This window comes from Coregonus lavaretus (genome assembly GCF_964263955.1).
Source record: "Coregonus lavaretus genome assembly, contig: HAP1_SCAFFOLD_324, whole genome shotgun sequence".
NCBI classification, from domain to species: Eukaryota; Metazoa; Chordata; class Actinopteri; order Salmoniformes; family Salmonidae; genus Coregonus; species Coregonus lavaretus.
The window spans coordinates 405,546-423,570 of record NW_028157408.1 but is presented as its reverse complement, the minus strand read 5'-3'; the positions used below and the strand labels follow the sequence as shown (position 1 = coordinate 423,570).

The window sequence follows — 18,025 nt, the reverse complement described above, 5'->3', positions numbered from 1 at the left end:
ATTTTATTGTCTTGCGCTTGCTGCAGCAGCAGCTAGAATTCACGCTGCTCCCACAACCACTAAAAATGTTGACTCACGTTCTTCTGCAAACTGAGTTTTTTTTTTTTTTACACAGGTTAGATCACCGGCTAATTGAAATACTATACAGAAGTTTTTTCAGATACTTTACCCGCATACCGACGTCCCTGGCGAACATGCACGGGGCCGATTAATTTAGCCTAGCCAATAAAATATTAAATACACCGCAACCGAGGATAATCGCCAGTGTCTTGCAACTATCGCCGAATCACAGCAGTTTATAACCAGTTAGTTACATGATTACTCCATTCTGTTTTTTAACTTAATATACAACTCCCTGCCGGGGCCTGGAATGCGTCGGACCACCTACTTAAGTTGTAGCCTACTCAGTCTTCCTGTCAACTTTACAGGATTCTGACCGGTTTTGTTGCCAAAATAGCTGAAGGAAGCGAAGTGCAGCCCACGTTTCTCCAGCTGTGTGGACTCGGATCGCCTGAAGCACCGTTGACATTATTGGCAACTGGAAAATGGCAATTTATACATTATAATTTTAATGGTCCACGTATCATGCGAGAAAAGCAGAAACGTTGCATTTCTGCCAGATAGGTTCCATTTAATGTATTATTGATGGTCCAAAAAGCAGTTTATTTGAGCCTGACCTCTACAACAACACTCCTCTCAGGGGAAGTGTGTGTGTGTCAGCCTTAGTGTTTTTGTTCCATCTCCTCTGACAGCTATAGGTGGTCTGTGGTGCCCCTGCAGTCTGCAGTGTTCATAGTCAGACATTGATGTGGTCTGATGTAAATGTTTGGGTTGGAGCTTCCACTCCAGCCAGGAGACTGTGGATGTGTGGGTGGTAGAGAGAGAGAGTGTTTGTCACAGTCTTCCCCCCACTTCCACGATGTTGTCGTGGAGACCAGAGGCTACTTGTGACCCCTTGACCTATGGAATCATGGTGCATTGTGGGAGTGGGTCAGAATGGGTGTGGCTGTGAGAGACTGAATGACCAGTTCAGGTCTGAGTAGGGCTTTTTCAAACGGTGTAAGCAGAATGTGTACACTGCACTCACACAATACTCTCTCTCTCTCTCTCTCTCTCTCTCTCTCGCTCTCTCCTCAAACGGCACACAAAGCTATGTTTTCTATTGATAACTGCCAATCCTATGTCTTTATGAAAAATGTATGCACTGACTAACTGTAAGTCGCTCTGGATAAGAGCGTCTGCTAAATGACTAAAAATGTAAAATGTTGACAGAACCTGAATATATTGATCTTTGGCCTGACTGGATAGATAGCTAGATGAAGGGGTAAAGATAACATGGTTCTCATTGACAACAAGCCTGGTCAGGTAATGAGCCTTGGGAGTAGAGGGCTGAGTGAGCGCTGCTGACTGATGGAACACACACACACACACACACACTGTCAGGTGAGGAGTGACAAACTACGTGCTGTCTCTGGTTGGACTCGTCACCCTCCAGAAATGCTTCCCCCGAGAGTGCTATCAGGGAGGGAAGATTTAAGGAGCGACAGCTAGGAGAGACCAGGGCTGATATCTCCCTGTCCCTCAGACAGCTAGGAGAGACCAGGGCTGATATCTCCTTGTCCCTCAGATAGCTAGGAGCGGCCAGGGCTGATATCTCCCTTTCCCTCAGACAGCTAGGAGCGGCCAGGGCTGATATCTCCCTGTCCCTCAGACAGCTAGGAGAGACCAGGGCTGATATCTCCCTGTCACTCACACTGCTGCAAGGAGAGACCAGGGCTGATATCTTCCTGTCCCTCACACTGCTGCTATGAGAGACCAGGGCTGATATCTTCCTGTCCCTCACACTGCTGCTAGGAGAGACCAGGGCTGATATCTCCCTGTCCCTCACAGTGCTGCTAGGAGAGACCAGGGCTGATATCTCCCTGTCCCTCACAGTGCTGCTAGGAGAGACCAGGGCTGATATCTCCCTGTCCCTCACAGTGCTGCTAGGAGAGACCAGGGCTGATATCTCCCTGTCCCTCACAGTGCTGCTAGGAGAGACCAGGGCTGATATCTCCCTGTCCCTCACAGTGCTGCTAGGAGAGACCAGGGCTGATATCTCCCTGTCCCTCAGATAGCTAGGAGCGGCCAGGGCTGATATCTCCCTTTCCCTCAGACAGCTAGGAGCGGCCAGGGCTGATATCTCCCTGTCCCTCAGACAGCTAGGAGAGACCAGGGCTGATATCTCCCTGTCACTCACACTGCTGCAAGGAGAGACCAGGGCTGATATCTTCCTGTCCCTCACACTGCTGCTATGAGAGACCAGGGCTGATATCTTCCTGTCCCTCACACTGCTGCTAGGAGAGACCAGGGCTGATATCTCCCTGTCCCTCACAGTGCTGCTAGGAGAGACCAGGGCTGATATCTCCCTGTCCCTCACAGTGCTGATAGGAGAGACCAGGGCTGATATCTCCCTGTCCCTCACAGTGCTGCTAGGAGAGACCAGGGCTGATATCTCCCTGTCCCTCACAGTGCTGCTAGGAGAGACTAGGGCTGATATCTCACAGTGCTGCTAGGAGACCAGGGCTGATATCTCCCTGTCCCTCACAGTGCCGCTAGGAGGATCAACAGAGAGAGGTTCCAAAACAAAGTAAGGGAAGGAGTCTTGATATGCCCCTATGCCCCTCCCTTCTCCTGCAATGAGGAAAAAGGAGAGAGTAGCCCTCTCAGCACCGCAGCAGTACCACTGGCTGCCCCTCTCCTCTCCTCTCCTCTCCTCTCCTCTCCTCTCCTCTCCTCTCCTCTCCTCTCCTCTCCTCTCCTCTCCTCTCCTCTCCTCTCCTCTCCTCTCCTCTCCTCTCCTCTCCTCTCCTCTCCTCTCCTCTCCTCTCCTCTCCTCTCCACATGGTGGAGCCTAGCTGTTTAGTGGTGGTGTGACTGACCGTGGTATTACTGTGTGTCTGTGTGTGTGTGTAGCGTGGTGGTGTGATGTTGTATCAATACCACGTTACTCACTTTACGTTAACAAGGCTTGACTCTCAGGGTAGGAGTCAGGACAGCCTGCTAATCAACACACTAATCACCCTGTCAGATCACTGCTGCTCTCTCTCTGTCTCGCTCTCTCTGTCTCTCTCTCAATTAAATTCAATAACATTCAAAGAGCTTTATTGGCATGGGAAACATATGTTAACATTGCCAAAGCAAGTGAAATAGATATTAAACAAAAGTGAAATAAACAATAAAAAATAAACAGTAAACATTACACAGCAGGCATAGGTCATCTGCAAAGAGCAGGCATTTAACCTCTGAATTGTGGAGACTAACACCAGGGGCAGGTGAATTGGCCACTATTCTAATCTTCTAGAATAGTGGCCAATTCGTTGATGTAAATATTGAAGAGTGCAGGGCTCAGATTGCAACCCTGGCGAAGGCCCCTCCCCTGGTTAAAGAATTCTGTTATTTTCTTGCCAATTTTGATGCTTTATGTCACATATGTCAGAGTCAAGGCCCGCGGGCCACATCCGGCCCGCGAGAAGGTTTTTTACGGCCCCTGGGATGATCTTGATTTATTATTAGAACCGGCCCGCAGACCGCAGCAAGCCGGCAGCCCGCAGATCTTTTACACGCACCAATACTACATTTCCCACAATGCAACGGTGACGCACCGAGCAGTAGGCTGCTTCATTTCAATATTTATTGGCACAGCAGTCGTCAGCATCACAGTAAAATTAACTTTCAGATACCCATCAAAAATGGCAAAACGGAAGGTGGACACTGAGAACCGGGGGTTTCAAACAAGGTGGGAGTCGGAGTATATGTTCACGGAGGTAGCTGGAAAACCTGTGTGTCTTCTGTGTGGAGAAAGTGTGGCGGTACTGAAAGAGTACTCGTGGGTTTGACAACCGACGGAGCACCTGCGATGTGTGAACACAGGAGCGGACTGGTGGCGAAGATACGGGAAAAGATGCAAGAGGAAAACGCGACAGGTGAGCTGACAGCTTATCATTGTATCATACACCAGGAAGCGTTGTGCGGTAAAGCCTTGAAAATGGAGCATGTAATGAGCATCATCACGCGCACAGTTAACTTTATCAGAGCCAAAGGTTTGAATCACCGCCAGTTCAAGGCATTTCTGACGGAGTTAGAAACGGAGCATGGTGATTTGCCTTATCACACAGAGGTGCGATGGCTAAGCCAGGGAAAGGTGCTTCAAAGATGTTTCGAGCTTCGTGAGGAGATTTGTCTGTTCTTGGACAGCAAAGGGAAAGACACAACACAACTCCGAGACGAAATGTTTCTGTGTGAAATGGCTTTTCTGTGTGACATTACGAGTCATCTGAATGCAATGAACTTGCAGCTGCAGGGTCGGGATCATGTCATCTCTGATATGTACAGTACAGTGAAGGCATTTAAAACCAAACTGACTCTGTGGGAGACGCAGATGCGGAAAGAAAATTTGAGCCACTTTCCCAGCTGCCAGACCATGAAAGAGAAGCTCTCTACCAGTGCGTTCCCGAGCGCACAGTTGGCTGATAAAATAGGTATGCTTGCCGCTGACTTTCGACGCCGATTTGCTGACTTTGAAGCACAAAAAAGCAGGTTGGAACTGCTCGGTAACCCATTTGCTGTTGACGTGGAAAGCTCACCACCAAACCTCCAAATGGAGTTGATTGACCTCCAATGCAATGATGCACTGAGGGCAAAATATGCGGCAGTGGGTGCTGCGGAGTTCGCCCGTTTCCTCCCCGACACAATGCCCCAGCTGCGCATCCAGGCTGCTCAAACGTTGTCTATGTTTGGCAGCACATACCTGTGTGAACAACTGTTTTCTTTGATGAACCTGAACAAAACATCACACAGAAGTCGACTTACTGCTGAACACCTCCACTCAATTCTGAGGATTTCCTCAGCTCAGAGCCTTACCCCGAACATTGATGAACTTGTGGAAAAGATGGGACACCACCAAGTATCACCCTCAACCTCAAACAAGTGAACATTACTGTGCAATCACATATTTAGAGTTTTTACTCAGTTCAAGTTTAAAAGTTAAAGTTTAATATTTGTTTTCACTGCATGTTACTTCTCCTTAAACAAAGTGTTGTTTTTGATTAATAGATTTTTGCACTTTATTTTATTGTATTTCAATCCAATTATATTTTAAAAATATTTCAGTTGAGTGGATGATAGAAAATTGCTATTATTGTTTTTTTCTTTGAAGTAAATTTAGCCCACTTTTGCTAAAATAGAAAATATAGGCTACTGATGGTGCCTTGAATACCGGTTTCTTTCATTTAATGTTCATGTTATGGGGATTTTTATATAAAGGAAATTTGTCTTTTGTGTCTGTTGAAAATTAAAGATTACTGACAGAGCCATAAGAAAATATTGCTTTATTTATCTGATCATATTGGAATATATTTGTTAGGTTTTCAGTAGGTTCAATTAGGTTCACTAGACTATATGCGTCATTTAAAAATTTTTCAATGAACATTCGAACAGTCCGGCCCTCGGCTTGTAGCTAAATGTTTTATTTGGCCCTCCGTCCATTTGACTTTGACACCCCTGCTTTATGTATTGCTTTACCCCCTACACCACTTTCAATAACTTTGTAGAACACTCCTGTATGCCAAATAGAATCAAAAGCTTTTTGGAAGTCGATAAAGCAAGCATACATTTTGGTATTATTTTGGTGGGCATGTTTATCTTTCAGGGTGTGTAGGATGTAAATATGATCGGTCGTGCAATGTTTTGGTATAAATCCAATTTGGCTTTTACTCAAGACATTGTGCTTATTAAGGAAGTTTAGAACTCTTACATTTATAATACTACAGAAAACCTTCCCAAGGTTACTGTTCACACAAAAGCCTCTCTAATTGTTAGGGTCAAATTTGTCTCCGTTCTTAAAGATTGGGGTTATGAGTCCTTGATTCCAGATGTCAGGGAAATAACCTACACTCAGGATCAAATTAAACAGTTTTAAAATAGCCAATTGACATTTTGCACTAGTGAATTTGAGCATCTCATTTAGGATGCCATCTGGTCTGCATGCTTTTTTAAATTTGAGGGCCTGAAGTTTCTTATAGAGCTTCCTGCCAGTAATTGGGGAGTCTAATGGATTTTGATTGTCCTTTATAGTTTTTTCTAATCCATTCAACTTCTCATGAATTTGGCATTGTTCTGCGTTTGTGTCAATTTGAACGGTGTTGTAGAGTGTTTTAAAATGGGTTGTCCATATGTCACCATTTTGTATCGCTAATTCCTCTTGTTTAGATTTTTTTTAGGTTTTTCACATTTTGCCAGAGGTTGTTTGTGTTTATGGACTCCTCAATTAGGGTCAGCTGCTTGCTGTTGTACTGTGCTTTATTGGTTCTGAGTGTACGTTTATAGAGTTTTAAAGTCTCACAGTAATGAAGGTGTAATTCACCATTATTTGGGTCTCTGTGCTTTTGGTTGGATAGTGTTCTAATTTTTTTATCCTCTCTCTCTCTCTCTCTCTCTGTCTCTCTCCCTGTCTCTCACTCTCTCTCTCTCTCTGTCTCTCTCTCTCTCTCTCTCTCTCTGTCTCTCTCTCTTCTCTCTCTCTCTCTCTCTCTCTCTCTCTCTCTCTCTCTCTCTCTCGTCCCTGGCCATTAGTATTCCATAGACAGGCAGTACAGTAACTGTGTGTGTGTGTCAGGTCCAGGGACAGTATTGTCCTGCTCGGTGACTCTGTGAGGAGATTAAACAGCTTTCACTAGAGGGCCTTTAGCCCTCTGAGAGACCCGTCTGTCGCTGTGACCTGCCTATTGGTGTTAATACTGAATGTACCACTTCTTGGTAGTGACTTGGAAAACAAGCTTGAGTTGACTTTTGAGTCTCTGATACAGGGCACACACTCAGTTTTCAAGTTTTAATGTCACATGCACAAAGTACAATGAAATGCCTTTCTACTTATTGTTAATCATTGCTGTGCTGCTCAGTTGCAGCTGCACAAGGAACCTTTTGTGGTTTGAATACCCGTTACACCCCTACCTAAAAACTGCTTCATGAGGTTTCTAATATTATGTCGTTATAATTAGGGGTTCAAGCAGCAAGGGTGGGTGAAACCCTATTTTATTTGTTGGCTTTGATTATTATTATTCCAATTCTGCCAATATTTGGTGAAAAGATGCACATTTCCATGAGATGGTAAGGCCTAGGAGGGTGCAACCTGCCATGGTGGTAAAGGGATAATGCTTGTCTTTCATAATTTGGTCAGATATACTTGGATGTGTAGTGTCAGTGTTTGTTGCTGGCATGTCATGCCTAAGTTTGCAAATCTTGCCAATGAAAAAATCATTAAAGTAGTTGTCAATATCAGTGGGTTTCGTGATGAATGAGCCATCTGATTCAATGAATTATGGAGTGGAGTTTGCCTTTTTGCCCAAAATTTCATTTAAGGTACTCCAAAGCTTTTTACTATCATTCTTTATGTCATGTATCTTTGTTTCATAGTGTAGTTTCTTCTTCTTTTTATTCAGTTTAGTCACAGGATTTCTCAATTTGCAGTACGTTTGCCAATCAGTTGTACAGCCAGACCTATTTTGCCATTTATTTTGCCTCATCATACATACAATTTTTCAATTCGTCATTTAACAGTTTTTACAGTAATTTTCGTAATGGGTGCGTACTTATTGGTAACTGGAATAAGCAATTTCATAAATGTGTCAAGTGCAGCGTCTGGTTGCTTGTCATTACACACCACCAACCAACAAATATTCTTTACATCAACAACATAGGAATCAGTACAAAACGTATTGTATGATCTCTTATACACTATATTAGGCCCAGCCTTTGGAACTTTGGTTTTCCTAGATATGGCTACTATATTGTGATCACTACATCCGATGGATTTGGATACTGCTTTCAAACAAATTTCTGCAGCATTAGTAAAGATGTGATCAATACATGTTGATGATTTCATTCCTGTGCTGTTTGTAACTACCCTGGTAGGTTGACTGATAACCTGAACCAGGTTGCAGGCACTGGTTACAGTTTGAAGCTCTCTCTTGAGTAGGCAGCTTGATGAAAGCCAGTCAATATTTAAAATCACCTAGAAAATATACCTCTCTATTGATATCACATACATTATCAAGCATTTCACACATGTTATCCAGATACTGACTGTTAGCACTTGGTGGTCTATAGCAGCTTCCCACAAGAATGGGCTCTTGGTGAGGCAGATGAACCTGTAGCCATATTACTTCAACAGTATTTAACATGGGATCCTCTCTAAGCTTTATAAGAATGTGGTTCTGAATATAAACAGCAACACCTCCACCATTGGCATTTCTGTCTTTTCTGTAAATGTTATAACCATGTATTGCTACCACTGTATCATCAAAGGTATTATCTAAGTGAGTTTCAGAGATTTGAATGCCATCTGTTATTAGGGAATTAATGATTTCAGGAACCTTGTTTCTTAAACTACATATGTTAACGTGGGCTATTTTTAACACTTTCTTTGGATGCTTGATTGTTTTTCTTGCTTTACTGGGAAGCTTAACAGAGGTAGACATGGTCGGATTATTTATGTTAGTGCAGGGTGAGCTGCCCACAGTGGACTTCCTGCTAGCGCACACCACCTCAGTGCTAACAGTATAACTCTGGTTCATAGGCATATGATTACTGCATACAATAGCTGTAGGATCAGCAGAGGCATTCAGGGTAGTAAGAAGGACATCAATTGGGTAACTTACATTGTGTCTTCCAACGCCCCTGGGATAATGTACATTTGCTGAAGCATTATGACAACTCTGCGTCACAATGTTAGGGATTAGCTGAGCTGGGCTTGGATAATTGATAAGTCATTGTCTCAACGCAGCCTTATAATGCTGTGAAAGAATCCAGGAACCCAAATGATTTGGGTGGATCACATCCTGCTTATAATACGAGCTTTGTTTCCAGAAGGTTCTGGAGAAGAAGACTTTAAAGTAGTCAACATCATTGAAAATGGTCCTGAATACATCAAAAGCATATTGCATGATCTGTTTGATGTTGAGTTCTGATATTTGGCAAGCGTGGTAAGGAGTACAGAAGTAGCTCATCCTAGGGCGATGTGTCCAATGTGTCCTGATGGTGGCGCTATTAAGCCAAAGCTTGGACCCCGGCATGGCTGCTTGCAGCTACATTTTTTCCCATATAATTTTGAAGTAAAATAGACTTGCATGGCATTGCCCTCTGTCTCTGTCTTGACCCAGTTACCCAGACTGTGTTCCCAGTGTCCTCTCAAGTATGTTTGTCTGAACATGTGACAACGAGGCAGTGGAACAATAGTCTTATCCTCACGGAACAGGCATCGACCCCTGACCTTTACAAGGATTAAAGGTCACAGGGTGTGGGAGGGAGGGGCGGACCGGGACCCCATACTGTGGTCTTTGTCTTTTAAATGCCACCAACACACAGGATGGACTGAAATAGTCTGTCACTCAATCAGTCTCTAAGTCTGGCTAGTCGTTATGGGGTCTGTTATTGTCCTGCGCTCACTTATGGTAAGCTGTAATAAACCTAAACGTACCAGTTTTGTCCCTCATAAGATACAGTAGGCCTACGTCTATGGTCATGCATAGTTAGCTCAGCAGAAATAGCCTTAGGCTACCAGTTTTGTCCTTCACAAGATACAGTATTATAATATGTCTAGTTTAGACAAGGTCGTACTGTTGTTTTCTCATCACGTTGGTTTCTGTCAGATTGTTTATCTTCCCCTGAGAGGAATTGGGAGCACCCACCCTGTGTGTGTGTGTGTGTTATATAAACCAGGCTGCTGTTATCCACAGAATTTAGTCTAACGTACTGTAGTATTGTAGTACAAAAGGCCAGGAGTCAAACCATCCCTCTGTAAATGCCAGGGTATTATTGTTTCCTTATATAGCTCAGTGGGAACCTCTCTCTCTCTCTCCTGCTGTGTTGTGTTGTTGTTTTGTATATACAGAACAAAAATATAAACACAACATGTAAAGTGTTGGTCCCATGTTTCATGAGCTGAAATAAAAGATCCCTGAACTTTTCCATACGCAAAGACAGCTTATTTCTCTCCTTTTGTTCACAAATTAGTTTACATCCCTGTTAGTGAGCATTTCTCATTTGCCAAGATAATCCATCCACCTGACAGGTGTGGCATATCAAGAAGTTGATTAAACAGCATGATGTGCAGTTTTGTCACACAACACAATGCCACAAATGTCTTGTAGGCCTCCTGTAGCTCAGTTGGTAGAGCATGGTGCTTGCAACGCCAGGGTTGTGGGTTCGATTCCCACGGGGGGACAGTATGAAAAAACTGTATGGAAAATGTATGCACTCACTAACTGTAATTCACTCTGGATAAGAGCGTCTGTAAAATGTACGTTTTGAAGGAGCGTGCAATTGAATGTTCATTTCTCTACCATAAGCCGCCTCCAACGTTGTTTTAGAGAACTTGGCAGTACGTCCAACTGGCCTCACAACTACCTACAATGTGTAACCAGGCCAGGCCAGGACCTCCACATCCGGCTTTGTCACCTGCGGAATCGTCTGAGACCAGTCACCTGGACAGCTGATGAAACTGAGGAGTATTTCTGTCTGTAATAAAGCCCTTTTGTGGGGAAAAACTCATTCTGAATGGCTGGGCCAGGATCCCCCAGTGGCCCTCCCAGGCCCACCCATGGCTGCGCCCCTACCCAGTCATGTGAAATCCATAGATTAGGGCCTAATTTATTTATTTTAATTGACGGATTTCCTTATATGAACTGTAACTTAGTAAAATCTTTTAAATTGATCCATGTTGCCTTTATATTTTTGTTCAGTGTAATATTGACGCTGAGGATTTAAAAATAAATAAAAACATTTCAAATTTTGCTACATAGGACCGAATCTAGGTGGTGGGTCACATATTTCCCTCTGCCTTTCATATCGAAAAAGACTTTACATAGGCTGTTGGTGCCGATCACTATAGCCTAATACTCCTCCAATCGATGGAAAGATTTCCTGTGCTGCCGACAAACAACAGTTCAGAATTTCTAAAAAAAATTCAAACTCAGTGCCTCTTTGCTTGACATCATGGGAAAATCACAAGAAATCAGTCAAGACCTCAGAAATTTTTGATTGAAGCAACATCTCAAGACATCAGTCAGGAAGTTAAAGCTTGGGTCTTCCAAATGGACAATGACCCCAAGCATACTTCCAAAGTTGTGGCAAAATGGCTTAAGGACAACAAAGTCAAGGTATTGGAGTGGCCATCACAAAGCACTGACCTCAATCCTATAGAAAATGTGTGGGCAGAACTGAAAAGGCGTGTGTGAGCAAGGAGGCCTACAAACCTGACTCAGTTACACCAGCTCTGTCAGAAGGAATGGGCCAAAATTCACCCAACTTATTGTGGGAAGCTTGTGGAAGGCTACCCGAAACGTTTGACCCAAGTTAAACAATATTAAGGCAATGCTATCAAATACTAATTGAGTGTATGTAAACTTCTGACCCACTGGGAATGTGAATAAATAAATAAAAGCTGAAATAAATAATTCTCTCTACTATTATTCTGACATTTCACATTCTTAAAATAAAGTGGTGATCCTAACTGACCTAAGACAGGGCATTTTTACTAGGATTAAATGTCAGGAATTGTGAAAAAAAGAGTTTAAATGTATTTGGCTAAGGTGTATGTAAACTTCTGACTTCAACTGTATGTGCAATTTCTTTTAATGAATGAATGTATTAGTAGGCTTATGAACAAAATGTTTGAAGTTATTCGCCCAACCCTGTTTTATTTAATCTGTCTAAAAAGAAGTCAGGGGGAAGGGGTCTGAATACTTTCCGAATGCACTGTGTGTGTGTGTGTGTGTGTGTGTGTGTGTGTATATATATATATATATATATATATATATATATATATATATATATATATATATATATATATATATAATATATACACATACTACCGGTCAAAAGTTTTAGAACACCTACTCATTCAAGGGTTTTTCTTTATTTTTACTATTTTCTACATTGTAGAATAATAGTGAAGACATCAAAACTATGAAAGAACACATATGGAATCATGTAGTAACCAAAAAAGTGTTAAACAAATCAAAATACATTTTATATTTGAGATTCTTCAAATAGCCACCCTTTGCCTTGATGACAGCTTTGCACACTCTTGGCATTCTCTCAACCAGCTTCATGAGGTAGTCACCTGGAATGCATTTCAATTTACAGGTGTGCCGCCTTAAAAGTTAATTTGCAGAATTTCTTTCCTTCTTAATGCGTTTGAGCCAATCAGTTGTGTTGTGACAAGGTAGGAGGGGTATACAGAAGATAGCCATATTTGGCAAAAGACCAATTCCATATTATGGCAAGAACAGCTCAAATAAGCAAAGAGATACGACAGTCCATCATTACTTTAAGACATGAAGGTCGGTCAATAGGAAACATTTCAAGAACTTTTAAAGTTTCTTCAAGTGCAGTCGCAAAAACCATCCAGCGCTATAATGAAAGCATTCCATGTGAAGCTGGTTGAGAGAATTCCAAGTGTGCAAAGCTGTCATCCAGGCAAAGGGTGGCTACTTCGACGAATCTAAAATCTAAAATATATGTTGGTTTGTTTAACACTTTTTTGGTTACTACATGATTCCATATGTGTTATTTCATAGTTGATGTCTTCACTATTATTCTATAATGTGTATATATATATATATATATATATATATATATATATATATATATATATATATATATATATAGTGCCTTCAGAAAGTATTCATACCCCTTAACTTATTCCACATTTTGTTGGGTTGCAGCCTGGATTATTTTATTTCTTACTTTTTCTCACACAATACCCCATAATGACAAAGTGAAAACATGTTTTCAGATTTTCTTTGCTACTTTATTGAAAATGAAATACACCCCTGAGTTTATACTTTGTAGGAACACCTTTGTCAGCGATTACAGCTGTGAGTCTTTCTGGGTAAGTCTCTAAGAGCTTTCCACACCTGGATTGTCCAAAATGTGCCTATTATTATTTTCAAACTCTGTCAAGTTGGTTGTTGATCATTGCTAGACAACCATTTTCAGTTCTTGCCATAGATTATCAAGTAGATTTAAGTCAAAACTGTAACTCGGCCTCTCAGGAGCATTCACTGTCTTCCATGGGGCGGCGCACAATTGGCCCAGCGTTGTCCAGGGTAGGGGAGGGAATGGCCGGCAGGGATGTAGCTCAGTTGGTAGAGCATGGCGTTTGCAACGCCAGGGTTGTGGGTTCGATTCCCACGGGGGGCCAGTATGAAAAATAAAATAATGTATGCACTCACTAACTGTAAGTCGCTCTGGATAAGAGCGTCTGCTAAATTACTAAAATGTAAATGTAGTTCATTCAATGTAATTGGAGAATCCAGTGGGTTCTGGTAGTCTTTAATAGTTGATTTGTATTTGATCATGTACATGTTTTTGTTCTTTGTTATAGGGTCAAATGTGGTTTATCCATAAATCTTCGCTTTGGATAGATAACTCTTCGTTTTGTTGTTTGTTTAGTGTTTTCCAATTGTCCTAAACAATATACAGAAGTACAGTGAGGGAAAAAAGTATTTGATCCCCTGCTGATTTTGTACGTTTGCCCACTGACAAAGACATGATCAGTCAGTAGTTTTAATGATAGGTTTATTTGAACAGTAAGAGACAGAATAACAACATTTAATGAGGGAAATAAGTATTTGACCCCTCTTCAAAACATGACTTAGTACTTGGTGGCAAAACCCTTGTTGGCAATCACAGAGGTCAGACGTTTCTTGTAGTTGGCCACCAGGTTTGCACACATCTCAGGAGGGATTTTGTTCCACTCCTCTTTGCAGATCTTCTACAAGTCATTAAGGTTTCGAGGCTGACGTTTGGCAACTCAAACCTTCAGCTCCCTCCACAGATTTTCTATGGGATTAAGGTCTGGAGACTGGCTAGGCCACTCCAGGACCTTAATGTGCTTCTTCTTGAGCCACTCCTTTGTTGCCTTGGCCGTGTGTTTTGGGTCATTGTCATGCTGGAATACCCATCCACGACCCATTTTCAATGCCCTGGCTGAGGGAAGGAGGTTCTCACCCAAGATTTTACGGTACATGGCCCCATCCATCGTCCCTTTGATGCGGTGAAGTTGTCCTGTCCCCTTAGCAGAAAAACACCCCCAAAGCATAATGTTTCCACCTCCATGTTTGACGGTGGGGATGGTGTTCTTGGGGTCATAGGCAGCATTCCTCCTCCAAACACGGCGAGTTGAGTTGATGCCAAAGAGTTCGATTTTGGTCTCATCTGACCACAACACTTTCACCCAGTTGATTCAGATGTTCATTGGCAAACTTCAGACGGCCCTGTATATGTGCTTTTTTAAGCCGGGGGACCTTGCAGGCGCTGCAGGATTTCAGTCCTTCACAGCGTAGTGTGTTACCAATTGTTTTCTTGGTGACTATGGTCCCAGCTGCCTTGAGCTCATTGACAAGATCCTCCCGTGTAGTTCTGGGCTGATTCCTCACCGTTCTCATGATCATTGCAACTCCACGAGGTGAGATCTTGCATGGAGCCCCAGGCCGAGGGAGATTGACAGTTCTTTTGTGTTTCTTCCATTTGCGAATAATCGCACCAACTGTTGTCACCTTCTCACCAAGCTGCTTGGCGATGGTCTTGTAGCCCATTCCAGCCTTGTGTAGGTCTACAATCTTGTCCCTGACATCCTTGGAGAGCTCTTTGGTCTTGGCCATGGTGGAGAGTTTGGAATCTGATTGATTGATTGCTTCTGTGGACAGGTGTCTTTTATACAGGTAACAAGCTGAGATTAGGAGCACTCCCTTTAAGAGTGTGCTCCTAATCTCAGCTCGTTACCTGTATAAAAGACACCTGGGAGCCAGAAATCTTTCTGATTGAGAGGGGGTCAAATACTTATTTCCCTCATTAAAATGCAAATCAATTTATAACATTTTTGACATGCGTTTTTCTGGATTTTTTTGTTGTTATTCTGTCTCTCACTGTTCAAATAAACCTACCATTAAAATTATAGACTGATCATTTCTTTGTCAGTGGGCAAACATACAAAATCAGCAGGGGATCAAATACTTTTTTCCCTCACTGTATTTAGATTCTATGTATTCTTCAATTACATTGAGCTGATTTCTGACCTGCTGTTCCTTCTTTTTCCGTAGTGTATTTCTGTATTGTTTTAGTGATTCACCATAGTGAAGGCTTAGGTTTTCTGGTTCTCTATGTTTTTTGTTGGATAGGTTTCTCAATTTGTTTCTTAGGTTTTTTCATTCTTCATCAAACCATTTGTCATTGTTGTTAATTTTCTTAGGTTGTCTGCTTGACATTTTTAGATTTGAAAGGAAAGCTGAGAGGTCAAATATACTGTTTAGGTTTTCTACTGCCAAGTTTACACCTTCACCATTACAGTGAAACACTTTGTCCAGTAAGTAGTCTAAAAGGGATTGAATTAGTTGTTTCCTTCCATCTATAGTATTTCTTAATATTATTCAGTTCCTTTAGCTTTGATGCCTCATGATTGAGTATTGCTCTGTTCAAGTAGACTGTGATTCTGCTGTGATCTGATAGGGGTGTCAGTGGGCTGACTGTGAATGCTCTGAGAGACTCTGGGTTGAGGTCAGTGATAAAGTAGTCTGCCAAGAGATGAGCTATAGGTGTACCTACCGTAGGAGTCCCCTCGAAGCCTACCATTGACTATGTACAAACCCAGTGTGCGACAGAGCTGCAGGAGTTTTGACCCGTTTTTTGTTGGTTATGTTGTCGTAGTTGTGCCTAGGGGGAAATATGGGGGAGGGAATGCTGTCACCTCCAGGTAAGTGATTGTCCCCCTGTGTGCTGAGAGTGTCAGGTTCTTGTCCAGTTCTGGCATTTAGGTCGCCACAGACTAGTACATGTCCTTGGGCCTGGAAATGATTGATTTCCCCCTCCAGGATGGAGAAGCTGTCTTCATTAAAGTATGGGGATTCTAGTGGGGGATATAGGTCTCTCTCTCTCTCTCTCCTCTCTCTCTCTCTCTCTCTCTCTCTCTCTCTCTCTCTCTCTCTCTCTCTCTCTCTCTCTCTCTCTCTCTCTCTCTCTCTCTCTCTCTCTCTCTCTCTCACACTTATCGCTCTGTTCAGGTTCATGAGATGTTTGTTCTTTCTGTCCTGTCCTGTCCCTTCCTTGATTAACTTAACCTGGGACTGGGATGAGACTTCCTGCTCGCTGTTTTGATTCAGTTGGGGGGAATTATGGGACATTTTATGTCTGCTAGCGAGGACAATCTCAGTCATGTTCCCCTGAGAAGCAAAGATGTTGTGTATGTGTGTGTTGAGGTATTGTGAGTTCACCCTGTGTGTAGCTGTTACACATCTGCCCTATTTAGCTGTGATTAGGCGTAGGCCTAAAGCCATCCTGTAAAACCTAAAGGTATTAGGGTTTGTTTTAACAAGACCCATCCATGTGCCCCTCACTCACCACACACTTTGTCTCCCTGTCCGTTGATACACACCACCAACCGCTGTTTTAACTGAAAGGGACATATGCCCCCACCCCCCCATTCTCCCCTACTGGTCAGCATAGTGGGAAGGCAAACATATCTGTTAGTTTCTTATTGATTGTGTTTTGTCCTGTAGTCACATTAAGAGGAGCACAATCACATTGTGTTTGCAAACTATTCCCATATCTGCAGACCTCAGTAAAGCCAAGTTCAACACACCCAGGAGTTCAGAGGTAGACCTGGCTTGTTTGTGTAGCTAGAGAGGTGTGATAGGTGAAGGGAAAAAGTCACATTCCTTACATTTCTGAGTGGTTAATGGTTAATGTAGTAACAGTAGTGTTGCAGAGGCTTCCAGAGGCATTCTACAGAGATCCTACAACCTGTAGGCTAGTCTGTGTGTCTGGCCCGAAAACTGGTTTGTGCTGTAACAGAATAGTCCCCTTTCCTCTAATACCTCTAAACTGTGAGACAGCAGGAATGTTGCCTTAGAACCAGTGGTCATTTCTTACTGAATTCCCCTCTCTATCTCTCTCTCTCTCTCTCTCTCCTCTCTCTCTCTCTCTCTCTCTCTCTCTCTCTCTCTCTCTCTCTCTCTCTCTCTCTCTCCTCTCTCTCTCTCTCTCTCTCTCTCTCTCTCTCTCCTCTCTCTCTCTTCCTCTCTCTCTCTCTCTCTCTCTCTCTCTCTCTCTCTCTCTCTCTCTCTCTCTCTCTCTTCAATTCAATTCAATTCAATTCAATTTGCTTTATTGGCACAATGTAACAATGTACATATTGCCAAAGCTTACTTTGGATATTTACCTTATTAACATAATTAAAATAATAATAATCAATATTGTCAACGGGACAAAAGTAACAACAATAACCAAGGGTCAAAATAACCACTGAACAATAACAATATGTGCAGGTTGGTTGGTCTGTCAGACACTGTCCCTCATCTTATGGCAGGCAGCAATGTAGTGCGCTGCCAACCCACAGCTCTATGTGTCCTCCCCCAACAGGACAGGTAGCCTATTCTCATCAGAGAGGTCTTTGAAACCTTGAATAAGGGTTTCAAGTTTGGGAAATGACACTCTCTAATTGTTTTATATTTTGTCAGGAAATGCAGCTCTGTCTCAGGTTCTGCAGTGGTTGCACAGCCTTTCCTATACAGGGAGGGAGGGAGGGAGGGAGGGAGGGAGGGAGGGAGGGAGGGAGGGAGGGAGGGAGGGAGGGAGTCTGTCTGTCTGTCTGTCTGTCTGTCTGTCTCTCTCTCATTATTAATAGTTGTTAATTAACAAATGCCATCAATCAATAAGTGTCTGTGTGCATCCGTCCCATGTGTGTTCACGCGTGACCTCCGTCAGATAATCAATAGATGATTCCAGCCTGGTCATGGAGCCCTTCACCCTGCCTAACCCCCTGTCTCATTAGTACTGTTCTCTAGCGTCCAATAATTCAGTTGGATTCCACAGAAACTGGATCATAGTCAGCCTGGACCACAATGATCAAATAGAACAAGGATCCATCAAGAATGTGTTTGTTTTTTGTTTGCTTAATTCGTCCATGTCTCATGCAAAGATAGAATTT

General features: G+C 42.8%; 1 protein-coding gene across 1 annotated transcript in view; it reads left to right on the top strand.

Moving 5' to 3' along the window:
* The window catches only part of n4bp3 (NEDD4 binding protein 3), a 53,870-nt gene that overhangs the window by 176 nt on the left and 35,669 nt on the right, over positions 1–18,025 (top strand). The window lies entirely within an intron of this gene.